Raw genomic sequence first — 13,149 nt, forward strand, 5'->3', positions numbered from 1 at the left:
GAAACATCATACAAAACTTTTATGCCTTTCATTGTACAGACATTTTCATGTTCATCAATATTTCTAATAACAAGTGATTGGGAACAGTTTGTATGTATAGAATGCACTAACAGGGTATCATAAATTTGAAGAAGATGACCATGAAGGGGGGGACACCTCACTCTCATCAAGTAATGACCTACATACATACAGTACATGCACTTGATATGGAAAAGCAGCCAAATATGCATTATTTGCTAAAAATATGATCGCATTTTGAAATGTATGGTTCACAAGGAACACAAAACGACAACTCGAACACATAAACAGGGTTGTCTTTAAGCCCCGGGGAATTCCCCCGCCTAAAGTGACGTAATTACCCGGCTATATTTGGATTTCAAACGCAATCTAGCTATAAGATAGACCCCAAAACCCTTTCTACTTTTATATTTCTTCCATCTACATCAATTTTTAGAGACAACCCTGCATAAATGATTGGGCAACTTCTACATGACAAAATCGCTCAATAGGAAAGCTCCTAATAGCAACATTTTTGAATTTGTTCAGATGAACCAGGCTCAGAAGCACATGCATCAGCAATTTCAGATTTATCTAGAGGGGAAGGGGAACTTTCTACAGGGACAGAAATGGAGCATGTAGACGAACATGATGGAGGATCGGTAGAAGAGGATGATGTTAAAGATGATTGACAGTCGGGGGGTGGCAAAGGTCTGATTTGTCTTGACTGTTTTTGTCCGCGCTGTGATAAGAATGTTCTTGAATAAAAAAAACTGTTCTTAGTAGACTGGGATGGGACACTTAATTTACTCTTTCTTTGGTCGGCCAGGTTTAACAAAACAAATGTCACAATTGTCAAAGTTGTGCAAAAATTTATGCAAAACAGGTCAGTTAATAAAGATGGCATCTTCAGCTTGACTGTATCATGTAGGTCTAAGTCTATATGTGGTACAAATTTTAGAAGGATGAATGTTCAAAGAGTCACTGTCAATGTCGATGTTTCAAACGGACGTGATTGCTGACTTGAAGTTTTCTTACGGATGAGACTTTGAATTTATGGGAATTTTTACACCACAAAGTCTGCACAAACTGTTTAACTTTAATTCATGCCCCATTTCTGTGGAAGAAGTGACATAAAATATTTCAAAATAAGTTACACCACCTTCATATCTTTTTTTATTTTTATCTATGTAGCAAATTAATGTGTTCATATGCAAATGGACATGAAAACAAATATATGTCCAACTGCCCCGATATATATTTTCCATATACCATCCCATATTGGCCCAATCCCCTCATCATTCATCAATCATTATTAATCATTTGCATATGGACACTGATTTACAACATGTTTTATGTATGTTGTTGACTTGCTATATACATGTATACATGTATTATAGGCTGTCCCAAGATATTTATGCTGCACATTTGGATGAGTTTTAATAAAAACACACATATCTGTGAAAGAAGTGCAATTGAAATCGATGAAAGGGAAAATTTCCAAGATAATTTCATTCACACATTATCATCTTTCACTAGGAAAAATTCACAGAAACGAAAACAGATTCCTTAAGGAGATTTACAATGGGAAATGTTTACATCTTGGGATGTACTGTTGGGATGCTGCAAGCTGGAATGGCACAGAATACTGTAGCAAGACACTTTGGAGTTCATTGGAACACCATCCAGTCATTATGAAAAAGTTTTCAACAATTTGGCAACACTTAGGATCGAACTGCGGTCTGGGCGACCTCGTGTGACGTCACGTCAACAACACAACCACATTAGACTTGTGTATCTGAGAAATCATTTCCAGACAGCAAGTTTTGTTCATTGTAATTTTTAAAAGTTTTTTCAATATTAAATAGTTTCTTAGTTTCTTTTTTCCCATAGTATATATGCAAAAAAGTACATGAAACGCATAACTGGCCATATACAGGAAATTCATATCAAATATATGATGAAAAACCAATTTATATGTGTATGTACAGTCAATCTTGACATATATTCGGATTTTTTATCAATACAACTCGTGTACATAAAAAAAGATGGGGTGTTTCCAGGCCACAGGCCTTTATTTTGAGCAAAGAAACACAAGGTAAAAATAAAATAGGTTCACATATGTATAAATGGTATTTTTGAGCCGCTCATTGACCTATACTGTATATTATGTAGTAATCGAACTATTTTTGATGAATGCTTTAATTACACAAGCTAAAAGAACACAACAAAACATAAAACATTCAACTAGTTGCTATGGTACTATAACTACTGTAGTTGTAACAGAGACAGTTTGTATATCTTTCGTTTAAACTGCAGTTTCTTTTTCTTTATTTGCTATCAACTACCATTTTCACACTTTTTGTAACAAGTCTAATCAATTTCAATGACTGTGTAACCCTCATTTTAACCTTTGAGTACCCAGTGATTAGTTGTTGCATTTAAAGGCATTTACAGATCACAGCATTTAATGAAAAAAACACTGTAAAATGTAAATATTTAGAATAAGATTACATGAAAAATACTTATAAATGTATATTTACATTATTCAGTGTCTTTGCCTGTGATAACACTACGTATCGATTTTGTACTATATAACTCATAATACAAACGACGCCAAATCGAGGCGCCAGCGGGGTTTGTTTATTTATATTTATATATTTAATCGTACGATGGCCTTAGATTATATAAATATAAGTAATAAGGAATCATTCTTTGAATATTATGAGGTGATAATTTCGGTCGGGGCGTGATCAAATCTATCATAAAGCCCTTCGGGCTTTATTGGATTTGATCACGCCCCGACCAAAATTATCACCTCATAATACTCAAAGAATGATTCCTTATTCCTTATTTAAACACATATATCAAACTTTAATAAATAGCAGAATTGATAGTTTCTTTTTAATAAATTTTAATCAAATTTTACCAGTTATTGCAAACTCTTGAGTACAAGAATATAAAGCTCTTTATTTCCTATATAGCTTGTAAAACAAGATTTGATTGGTATTCAACCAATATTGGTTAAACCATAGTATTCTCTTTTTCTCCCCCTCTCTCTCTCATACTTTTGGACATTCATACAAAACAAACCCCCAATTTTATGAAGCTGCTGCTATTACTATATGTTGATCTTCAACTAAATAGATTTTTTATGACTGAAACCCCTGAAAATGCAATATTTTGTACATATTTATTATAACAGGGATTTAATTTCATGGAGGTGATAAGAAACTACCAGCAAATGGACTCGGAAGTAGAGCGTCAAGACATGTATTTAAGAACATTCGGTCTCCAGCGCGTTTCCATCATGGGCGATGGAAATTGTTAGTTTCGTGCTGCAATTTTCTCTCTTTACGGTCACCAGAATAATCATGCATACTTAAGAAATTTAGCAGTAGATACTTTAAGGGCTAACATTGCAGAATTTTCAGATTACTTTTTATCAGATAGAGGATCTGCATTGGAACAAATTAACAGATTGGGTCAACCAAATACTTTTGCAGGACAGGAATGTATATATGCACTGGCAAAGGCTCTTAACGTTAATATTTTGGTTACATTTGGTGGAGATGATTCCTCATCTGAAGTTATTACAATGGAAAACTCTCTCACAAGAACTGCTAACCAGAACCTCATACATATCATTTGGAGGCGGTTTGGTGGAGGTCATTATGAGGCAGTGTCAGATGTAGGAAGAGACCAGGTTTCTGATCCACCAGTGTATCCTTTTGTTAGCAGTCAGGATAATCTCCACACAAAGCCATGGAGTACAAGCACACCATTTTTAAAGAAAGTTGAAATCCCAAGAAACAGCCACAAAAGTTATGACACCAGCTCCAATAGTATAAGAGATTTAGAAGATTTGCAAGGTCATTTGTCAGGTTTTCATAGTTACTCAAAGGCAGAGTGCAGTGGGCCAAGTTCCCCTAAGCAGAAACACACATGCTCTCAATGCAAACTTACATTTTCTTCCTTCATTACTCTAAAAAAGCACCAGGCTAACAACCAAACGAAAAGCAGAATAAAGGAAAGTCATACCAGTGCATGGCACCATCATGTCCCCTATATTTTAGAACACTGGAGCAGCTTGTTGAACATGGAATTGTAGCATTACCGATACCTGAGGGAATAAAAATAGAAATTTTAGGAATGTTGTCATTGAAAATACCGATAAGTAACATCACTGACAAGATCCGGGAGCGCTTTTCGGATAGGGATCAGCGTGATAACTTGGAAGACATCAAATATTACAATTTGATTGATCGTAGAACAATTCATAACTTAAAGAAAAATTAGCAGATCCATCTGTTATTCAGCACAGCAATAATGCTATTTCCACTTTCCGAAAGGTTGAAATGCTCAAAAGGGAGAAGTTTAATCCAGTTTTATTATTCAAGCAACAGGATGTTGAAAATGATCCCTCTTTAGCACCAGGATTAAACAAAGAGAATTTTTTGCTAGTTTTGATGACCAAGCAACAATTAGAGATTTATAGAAAGTTTGCCAACAGGATAGTATGCATGGATTCAACTCATAAAACTAACAGCTATTCCTTTAAGTTGATTACTCTTTTGGTTCCTGACCAGTTTCGCAGAGGTTACCCTGTCGCGTTTTGCATTCCTAACAGGGAGGATGAAACAGCTACTGCCTTATTCTTGAAGTCTGTCAAGTCAAGGTCTCCAGACACAAAAGTGGATGACATAATGACAGATGATGATCATGCTGGTTGGAATGCCGCAAGGTCTATTTTTGGAAATGATTTGGAACATTATTTGTGCATATGGCACATACACAGGTCATGGACACGCAATGTCCAACAGTATTTTAAGAATGATGAGCACAAAAGTTCTGTGTTAAGTTTTCTGTGTGCTATGTTGAAGGCCAAAACTGAAGATTAATTTTTACAGTAGAAGTCTGCCTTTGTTGCCAAATTGCAGGTAATTAATCAAGCATTTTTAAAATACGTGGAGGATCATTATTTTAGCAGAGCCGAAAAATGGGCAAAGTGCTTCAGGAAAGGAGACTATTGCAAGGTTGATACAAACATGTTTGTAGAAAGTTTCCACAATCAGCTAAAACTATTTATTTTGAAGGGAAAAGGAATAGGAGAATTGATGTTTTATTGGAAACTCTTTTGAAATTGGAAAATAATCTATCTATTCATCAATCATTATAAGAGGGTGGCATACAATATGCCTTCTAAAGAGGACAGTGATACACAAAACGGGCATAAAAGTAGTCTTCAAATTCCCGATGGACATATAAAGCAAATATCGGACAAGTTTTTTATTGTAGAGTCCCAGGATAATCAAGATTTGATTGAAATTTGCCATATGTATTGTATGGAGGAGCATTGTTACCTTAGATGCAGAGAAATACCTTGTATAGACTTATGCTATCATATGTATCACTGTAACTGTCCAGATTAAATAAATGGGTTTTTATGTAAACATGTTCATAAAGACCATAGCATGTTTACACTTAATAACAATGAGGATGACTGTGAGGACGAGGCACTTTTTGTCAATCCTAGTCAAGACTCTTCTCAGTCTCAGGACACCTCACCAGGACAGGAAACTCAGCTCCATACAATCAAAACTTTAATAAAGCAGATTGAAGAACAACTCAGTCATCCTAAAGTCAGAGGCATTAGGCTCCCAAACATAATTCAATCACTTCAGTCTATCAAAGCTGACAATGAGGCTTGTATCAACCTTGCAGATGATTTCGGTGGGCTCAAAGAGACAGAGAAAATTTCAAGTAATGCAAATAATATCTTGCAACCAAGATTTCATGGGACAAATAAGAAGAAAGGGAGGCCAAAAAAGGTTCCACTCAGAAAACCATCTAAAGAGGAAAAGGAACAACTGCTGAAGGATCAGGATTTGCCCGAGGTAATACCGGAGAGAACAGATTTGCAGAATGCCCCAACAGTTGCCCCATACCCTCCTTTGCGATTGGTGCCAAGCTCATCTTCCACTGATCCACTGTCTAAAGAGCCAGAATAATCTCTGTTTGAGTAAGTACATGTACAAAATCTTATTTCTCAATTTTCTAATACACATTTGTAATTGTGATTGAAAATATGTAGTTAATGATATAATCATATCTTATTATTGTGTTTTGCAGAGTTGATGGCAGGATTGGATTACAATCATGGATGAGAGTTCCACCACCATTAATTGGAAGGAGAATAACGATCACAACAAAGGATGGGAAAAAGCAAGTGTTGATGTTTCTAACAGAGTAGCTGATGAAAACAGTAATAATAATGATCCTCCTGCTTGATTGACACTGACATCTACAGCAAAGAAAACATCAAAATATATTTCACCATTATACAGCTGTTTAAATGCATAAAGTGAGCTAACTACTGGACAAAAGACCCTAACTGGATCATTTTTGACAATGGTGCATCATGTCAGTCCAGTAGTATACTGGCAATGGCGTAATGGCCAATGCACCAAAGTCAAACCAGCAAGTCCAGCCTTCCAACCAGTCTTGCCAGCCCTGAGACTTTCTTTGTCATTGGTGCATTATGTCAGTCAAGTACATGTAGTAGACTGGCAATGGTGTAGAGGCCAGTGCATCAATGCATTGAGAGCAGAAGACAGCTTTGTGATCCACTACCGGTCCTACATAATACTCTGATACCAATGCATCATGTCAGTCCAGGAGTAGACTGGCAATGGTATACATGGCTAGCGCTTGGTTTCATTGATATTATTGCCTACCAGTATGTTGCTCTATCTTTTATGCTTACAACTTTTCTCTATGTAGGTTAAGATCTAGCTATGAAAAGTTGTGCAACTAAATTGCGTACGGTATTCAAAATTTGCTTTTAAACTTAGTTAACTTAAATTTAGATGACAAATACAAGTATTTTCTACTGCATATTTTGAACAATAATGAACTTGATAAAATGATTACATTCATAAGACCTTAGAAAACAAATGAATTCATCAGATGAGCACTGTTTGCACAAATTCTTTACCTAAATTTTTATCATACATGTATATGCTTTATCAATTGTATTTCAGATTAACTTTACTTTAGTTTTGACTTCTGTATGTGACAATAATGAGAGAAACTTTACAGATAATTAAGGTCTTCCGTTTCCAACGGAAGACCTTATTGTTATTCTTCGGTTTCTTTTTCCCTATTATTAAGGTCTTCCGTTTCCAACGGAAGACCTTATTGTTATTGCTTTGTTTCTTTTTCCCTATTCTTATTATTATTATTTTTTTTCTTCCTATTTTTGTGCACGCGATTTCTCAGAAACGGCTCGGCCGATCTCAATGAAAGTTTCAGATATGATAGATATTGGTCTGAACCTGATTAAATTTTTTTTGTGTTGATGACGTCACATCCGTTTTTGAGATATTGAGATTTTTCTAATTTTTATATGGGTATTTTGTCTTCTGTCGTTCTCCTAAAGTATAAGAGATATTAAGCTCAAATTTCTACGGTTGGTAAAGGAAAGATTGAAGTTTTGCATGTTTGTTGTTTTGTAAGTTTAGCACTTCTGGCGCCAAAGCTCGCTAGGGCTCGAAAATTGACATTAAAAAAGCGTCGTAAATTTTTGTGCTTTTCTCTCTTTATCTTTTTTCTGGAAAATATTTTATTAAGACATGTAATGTAAAAAAGGCTTATATTTACAAGACCTTTCGGCTGATATCAGGAAAAAGGGGCTGGCCCCTAAAATTAGGGACCTAGAAGGCTCTAAAGTCTTTTACCTATAGCTCTTCACCGAGGGATATTTTGTAATAGATTATAGAAGCAAATATGTTTATCTCACAGTTATGTATTCAAGCATTATAATGATTTTATCATGTGTTACGTAATTAAGGGTTTTTAGGGGCCGAAAGTCCAAAATTTCGATCACCAATATCTCACAAAGGAAAAATATTTTGTAATGCAGTACAGAAGAAAAGTTGTTCAAAATGATATTCTCAACAAGATGCAACCGTCAAAATTTCGTTAAACGGCCCCTAAAAGGAGAAAAGGGACCGGCCCCTAAAACCTTCTTTCTCATATATCTCCAAAACGGTAACGAATTTCTAAACACTTGTTGAACAAGATTTGTGTAGAATTAAATGACCTTTTATTTGAAATCAAGAAAAAGGGGCAGGCCCCTCAAATTAGGGGACCAAAGGACTCTAAAATCTTTAATCTGTAGCCCTTTACTGAGAGATATTTTATGAAATATTATAGAAGCAAATGTGTTTATCTTATAGTTCTGTATTCAAGCAATGTAATGTTTTTATCTTGTGTTACGTAATTAAGGGTTTTTAGGGGCCAAAAGTTAAAAAATTTGATCACCCATATCTCAGAAAGGAAAAATATTTTGTAATGCAGTATGAAAGAAAAGTTGTTCAAAATGATGTTCTCAACAAATTGCAACCGTCAAAATTTCGTTGAACGGCCCCTAAAAGAAGATAAGGGACCGGCCCCTAAAACCTTCTTTCTCATATATCTCCAAAACGGTAACGAATTTCTAAACACTTGTTGAACAAAATTTGTGTAGAATTAAATGACCTTTTATTTGAAAGCAAGAAAAAGGGGCAGGCCCCTCAAATTAGGGGACCAAAGGACTCTAAAATCTTTAATCTGTAGCCCTTTACTGAGAGATATTTTGTGAAATATTATAGAAGCAAATGTGTTTATCTTATAATTCTGTATTCAAACAATGTTATGATTTTATCATGTGTTACATAATTAAGGGTTTTTAGGGGCCAAAAGTCAAAAAATTTGATCACCCTTATCTCAAAAAGAAAAAATATTTTGTAATGCAGTATAAAAGAAAAGATGCTCAAAATAATGTCCCTAATAACATGCAACCTTACAAATTTTTTTCAGCGGCCCCAATAAGGAGATAAGGTCCGGCCCCTAAAATATTCTTTCTGAGATATCCTAAGAACGGTGACGAATTTCTAAACACTTGTTGGACAAAACTCTTACACCTGAAACAAAATAGTATCAGGCACCTAAAATGAAGATCCTCTTTTCCTGTTTTAAATCATGTATAGCTGTTAAATAGCAAAATCAAGATCGATCATAAATCTCAATTTCTAAAATCAGACGGAAGACCTCCTCGTTGCTCGCAACGAGATCGTGTCTAGTTTTTATTCTTTTTTTTTCTTCCCATTTTTGTGCACGCGATTTCTCAGAAACGGCTCAACCGATCTCCATCAAATTTTCAGATGTGATAGATAGTGGTCTGTAGTTGATAGCAAATTTTTTGCACTGATGACGTCACATCCGTTTTGGATATATTGAGATTTTTCTATTTTTTATATGGGTATTTTGTCTGCGGCCGTTCTCCTAAACTATAAGAGATTTTGAGCTCAAATTTCTACGGTTGGTAAACGAAAGATTGAAGTTTTGCATGATTGTTGTTTTGTATGTTTAGCACTACTGGCGCCAAAGCTCGCTATGGCTCGAAAATTGACATTAAAAAAGCGTCGTAATTTTTTGTGCTTTTCTCTCTTTATCTCTTTTCTGGAAAATATTTTGTTAAAACATGTAATGTAAAAAAAGTTTATATTTACAAGACCTTTCTGCTGATATAAGGAAAAAGGGGCTGGCCCCTCAAATAAGGGACCTAAAGGGCTCTAAAGTCTTTTACCCATAACTCTTTACCGAGGGATATTTTGTAATAAATTATAGAAGCAAATATGTTTATCTTACAAATATGAAGCCAAGCAGTGTAACGATTTTCTCATATGTTACGTAATCAGGGGTTTTTAGGGGTCAGAAGTCCAAAACTTTGACCACCTATATCTCAAAACGGAAAAATATTTTGAAATGCAGTATAAAAGAAAAGATGCTCAAAATGATGTACTTAACACCATGCAACCTAACAAATTCGGTTCAGCGGCCCCAATAAGGAGATAAGGGACCGGCCCCTAAAACATTCTTTCTCAGATATCTCAAGAATGGTAACGAATTTCTGAACACTTGTTGAACAAAATGTCTTTATAATCAAATGACCTTTCATTTGATACCAACAAAAAGGGGCTGGCCCCTAATATTAGGGACCTAGAGGGCTCTAAAGTCTTTTCACTATAGTTCTTTACTGAGGGATATTTTGTAATGAATTATAGAAGCAAATATGTTTATCTTACAGTTATGAAGCCAAGCAGTATAACGATTTTCTCATGTGTTACGTAATTAAGGATTTTTAGGGGTCAAAAGTCCAAAACTTTGCTTACCTATATCTCAAAAAGAAAAAATATTTTGAAATGCAGTATAAAGAAAAGATGCTTAAAATGATGTCCTTAACAACATGCAGCCTAAAAAATTTGGTTCAGCGGCCCCAATAAGGAGATAAGGGACCGGCCTCTAAAATATTCTTTCTGAGATATCTCAAGAATGGTAACGGATTTCTGAACACTTGTTGAACAAAATGTCTTTATAATCAAATGACCTTTCATTTGATACCATGAAAAAGGGGCTGGCCCCTAATATTAGGGACCTAGAGGGCTCTAAAGTTTTTTTTCCTATAGTTCTTTACCGAGGGGTATTTCGTAAGAGATTATAGAAGCAAATATGTTTATCTAACAATTATGTAGCCTAACATTATAATGATTTTTCTCATGTGTTACATAATTAAGGATTTTAAGGGGCAAAAGTCCAAAAATTTGATAACCTATATCTCAAAAAGAAAAAATATTTTGAAATGCAGTATAAAAGAAAAGATGCTCAAAATAATGTACCTAATAACATGCAACCTTACAATTTTTGTTCAGCGGCCCCAATAAGGAGATAAGGTCCGGCCCCTAAAATATTCTTTCTGAAATATCTCAAGAACGGTGACGAATTTCTAAACACCTGAAACAAAATAGTATCAGGCACTTAAAATGAAGATCCTCTTTTCCTGTTTTAAATCATGTATAGCTGTTAAATAGCAAAATCAAGATCGAACATAAATCTCAATTTCTAAAATCAGACGGAAGACCTCCTCGTTGCTCGCAACGAGATCGTGTCTAGTTTTTTAACCGATTCTTAACTGATGACGCCCGGACAGTTAAAGAATATTATAAAGATTCCTATTCTATATTATTTTAGGTACTGTAGACATTGATATTTGGTTACATGAATGAATAAACCCAGAGTGAAAAGAATACATCTATTTCTTAATATATAATGTAATCATCTATAAATTATCCTTTTATGAAAATATCCATGTTACAATTGTAACTGTGAGCTATTTACTATTTTAATAGTAATGTTAATTGAATATATATATATATATATATATATATATATATATATATATATATATATATATATATATATATATGACCAAAAGTGGTACAAATGTACTGATATAAGAACAAAAATTAGTTTCACTTGTATATGAAAATAATTTTCTCCTACACTGTAAGGTCAGAAACTTGCATGGCAGAATAGATAGTTTTGATTTCAAACCATTACAAAATTTTGGGGAAAAAATTCAACTTTTGCCATTTTCTTTGTATTCTAAAACAATTGATATATTAATATAAATGTACTACCTGGTAATATTGTTAAAAGCCAAAAAAAAACTATCAGCCATGCCATGCCATCTTCGCCAGCCAAGGGTTTTCGGTCCACTTTGCTCCCCATAAACCCTTGGCGGATTTCATTACGAAAACTCGGTGATGTGGTGGCGCTATCTAGCGAGCAACTTGAGTTGCGCCCCTTGCATATTTACATTTTAATCGAATTAAACAACGGATTTTATATACACTACGGCATTAATACAACTTGAAAAGATGTTGACTACCGAATATCGGAACATAATTAACGATGCTATTAAATACGAATTAACCATGGGAAAGCACGGAATGTTTAATTCGTAGTGTTTTCTAAGGATCTGTACCGGGAGTGAAAAAGTCGCCGATTTATATGAAAGCTTTTATGTCATAAAACCAGGTATCGTTGTCGTGAATAATGTGAACCAAACAAATAAAATAAAACAGAGCTCATTGAACCTTTAAATGCAATAACCATAAGCAGGAACGAATATACTTACAGGATAGGCAACTTCTACTTTCGCCATGTTTACTTCCCATGCATTTACGCAAGCCTTGACAAGTTTGCAGAACTATGTATAATCCCTGTCATGCGCGGATCCAGAAAATTTTTCCAGGGGGGGGGGGGGGGTCCGAAGGATAATTGTGTTTGCCAGGGGGGGTCCGAGGCATATTTTCGCGATAATTTTACTATGTAAATTTAATAAATTTTCATTTTCCAGGGGGGGTCGGGACCCCCCCCCCCCCGACCCCCCCTCTAGATCCGCGCATGACTGTAAAATATATAGGTTTTTAAAGCGATCTGGTTAGACCATCGTTGGGGAGGCACTGTACTCGAGAACTTGTGCCTCAACTTGTTAAAAGCACCGAATGTTTTACCAAAGATCACACATGTGTTTTCTTTTAAAGTTTATATTTACAAGCACTGCGATTGGATCAGCTACTCGCAGCTGCAGCCAATCATAAAACGGAGCTTGTCACCGAGTTTTCGTAATGAAATCCGCCAAGGGTTTATGGGGAGCAAAGTGGACCGAAAACCCTTGGCTAGCGAAGATGTGCCTTGCAGGTCTTAGGGGATGTTTGGGAGAAACTTTCAACGAAATGTGTTTAGTTTGCTGCAAAATTCATGATGAATCTATTTCAAATGAAAAATTTCTTAATTTCAAAACTGTTTAGAATTTTAAAGATGTTAATTCTCACTTTTGCTGTAGAAACAAGATATCTGTGAGCCAATGCTCACTAGTGATACCCCCGCTCTGATGTGAATATGCAAAATAAGCAAAGTCGACATTTAACAGAAAGCTGGCATCCGATTGGTACAGATATATATCCCACAATATAGCATGCCTAAACAAACACTGTGTAAAAATTTCAAGTATCTCCGATAAATAGCTGCTGAGAAATCTTTGACGAAAATTTGTTTGAAAATTTTGGCAAAAAATAAACAAAGTCATTATTTAACAGGAAGTTGACGTCCGATTGATACAAAAATATATCCTACAATATGGCATGCCAAAACAAATAGTGTGTTAAAATTTCAAGCATCTGCGATAAATAGCTGCTGAGAAATCTTTGACGAAAATTTGTTTGAAAATGTTGGCTAAAAATAAACAAAATCGTCATTTAACAG

This window comes from Magallana gigas, chromosome 10 (genome assembly GCF_963853765.1).
Source record: "Magallana gigas chromosome 10, xbMagGiga1.1, whole genome shotgun sequence".
Lineage (NCBI taxonomy): Eukaryota > Metazoa > Mollusca > Bivalvia > Ostreida > Ostreidae > Magallana > Magallana gigas.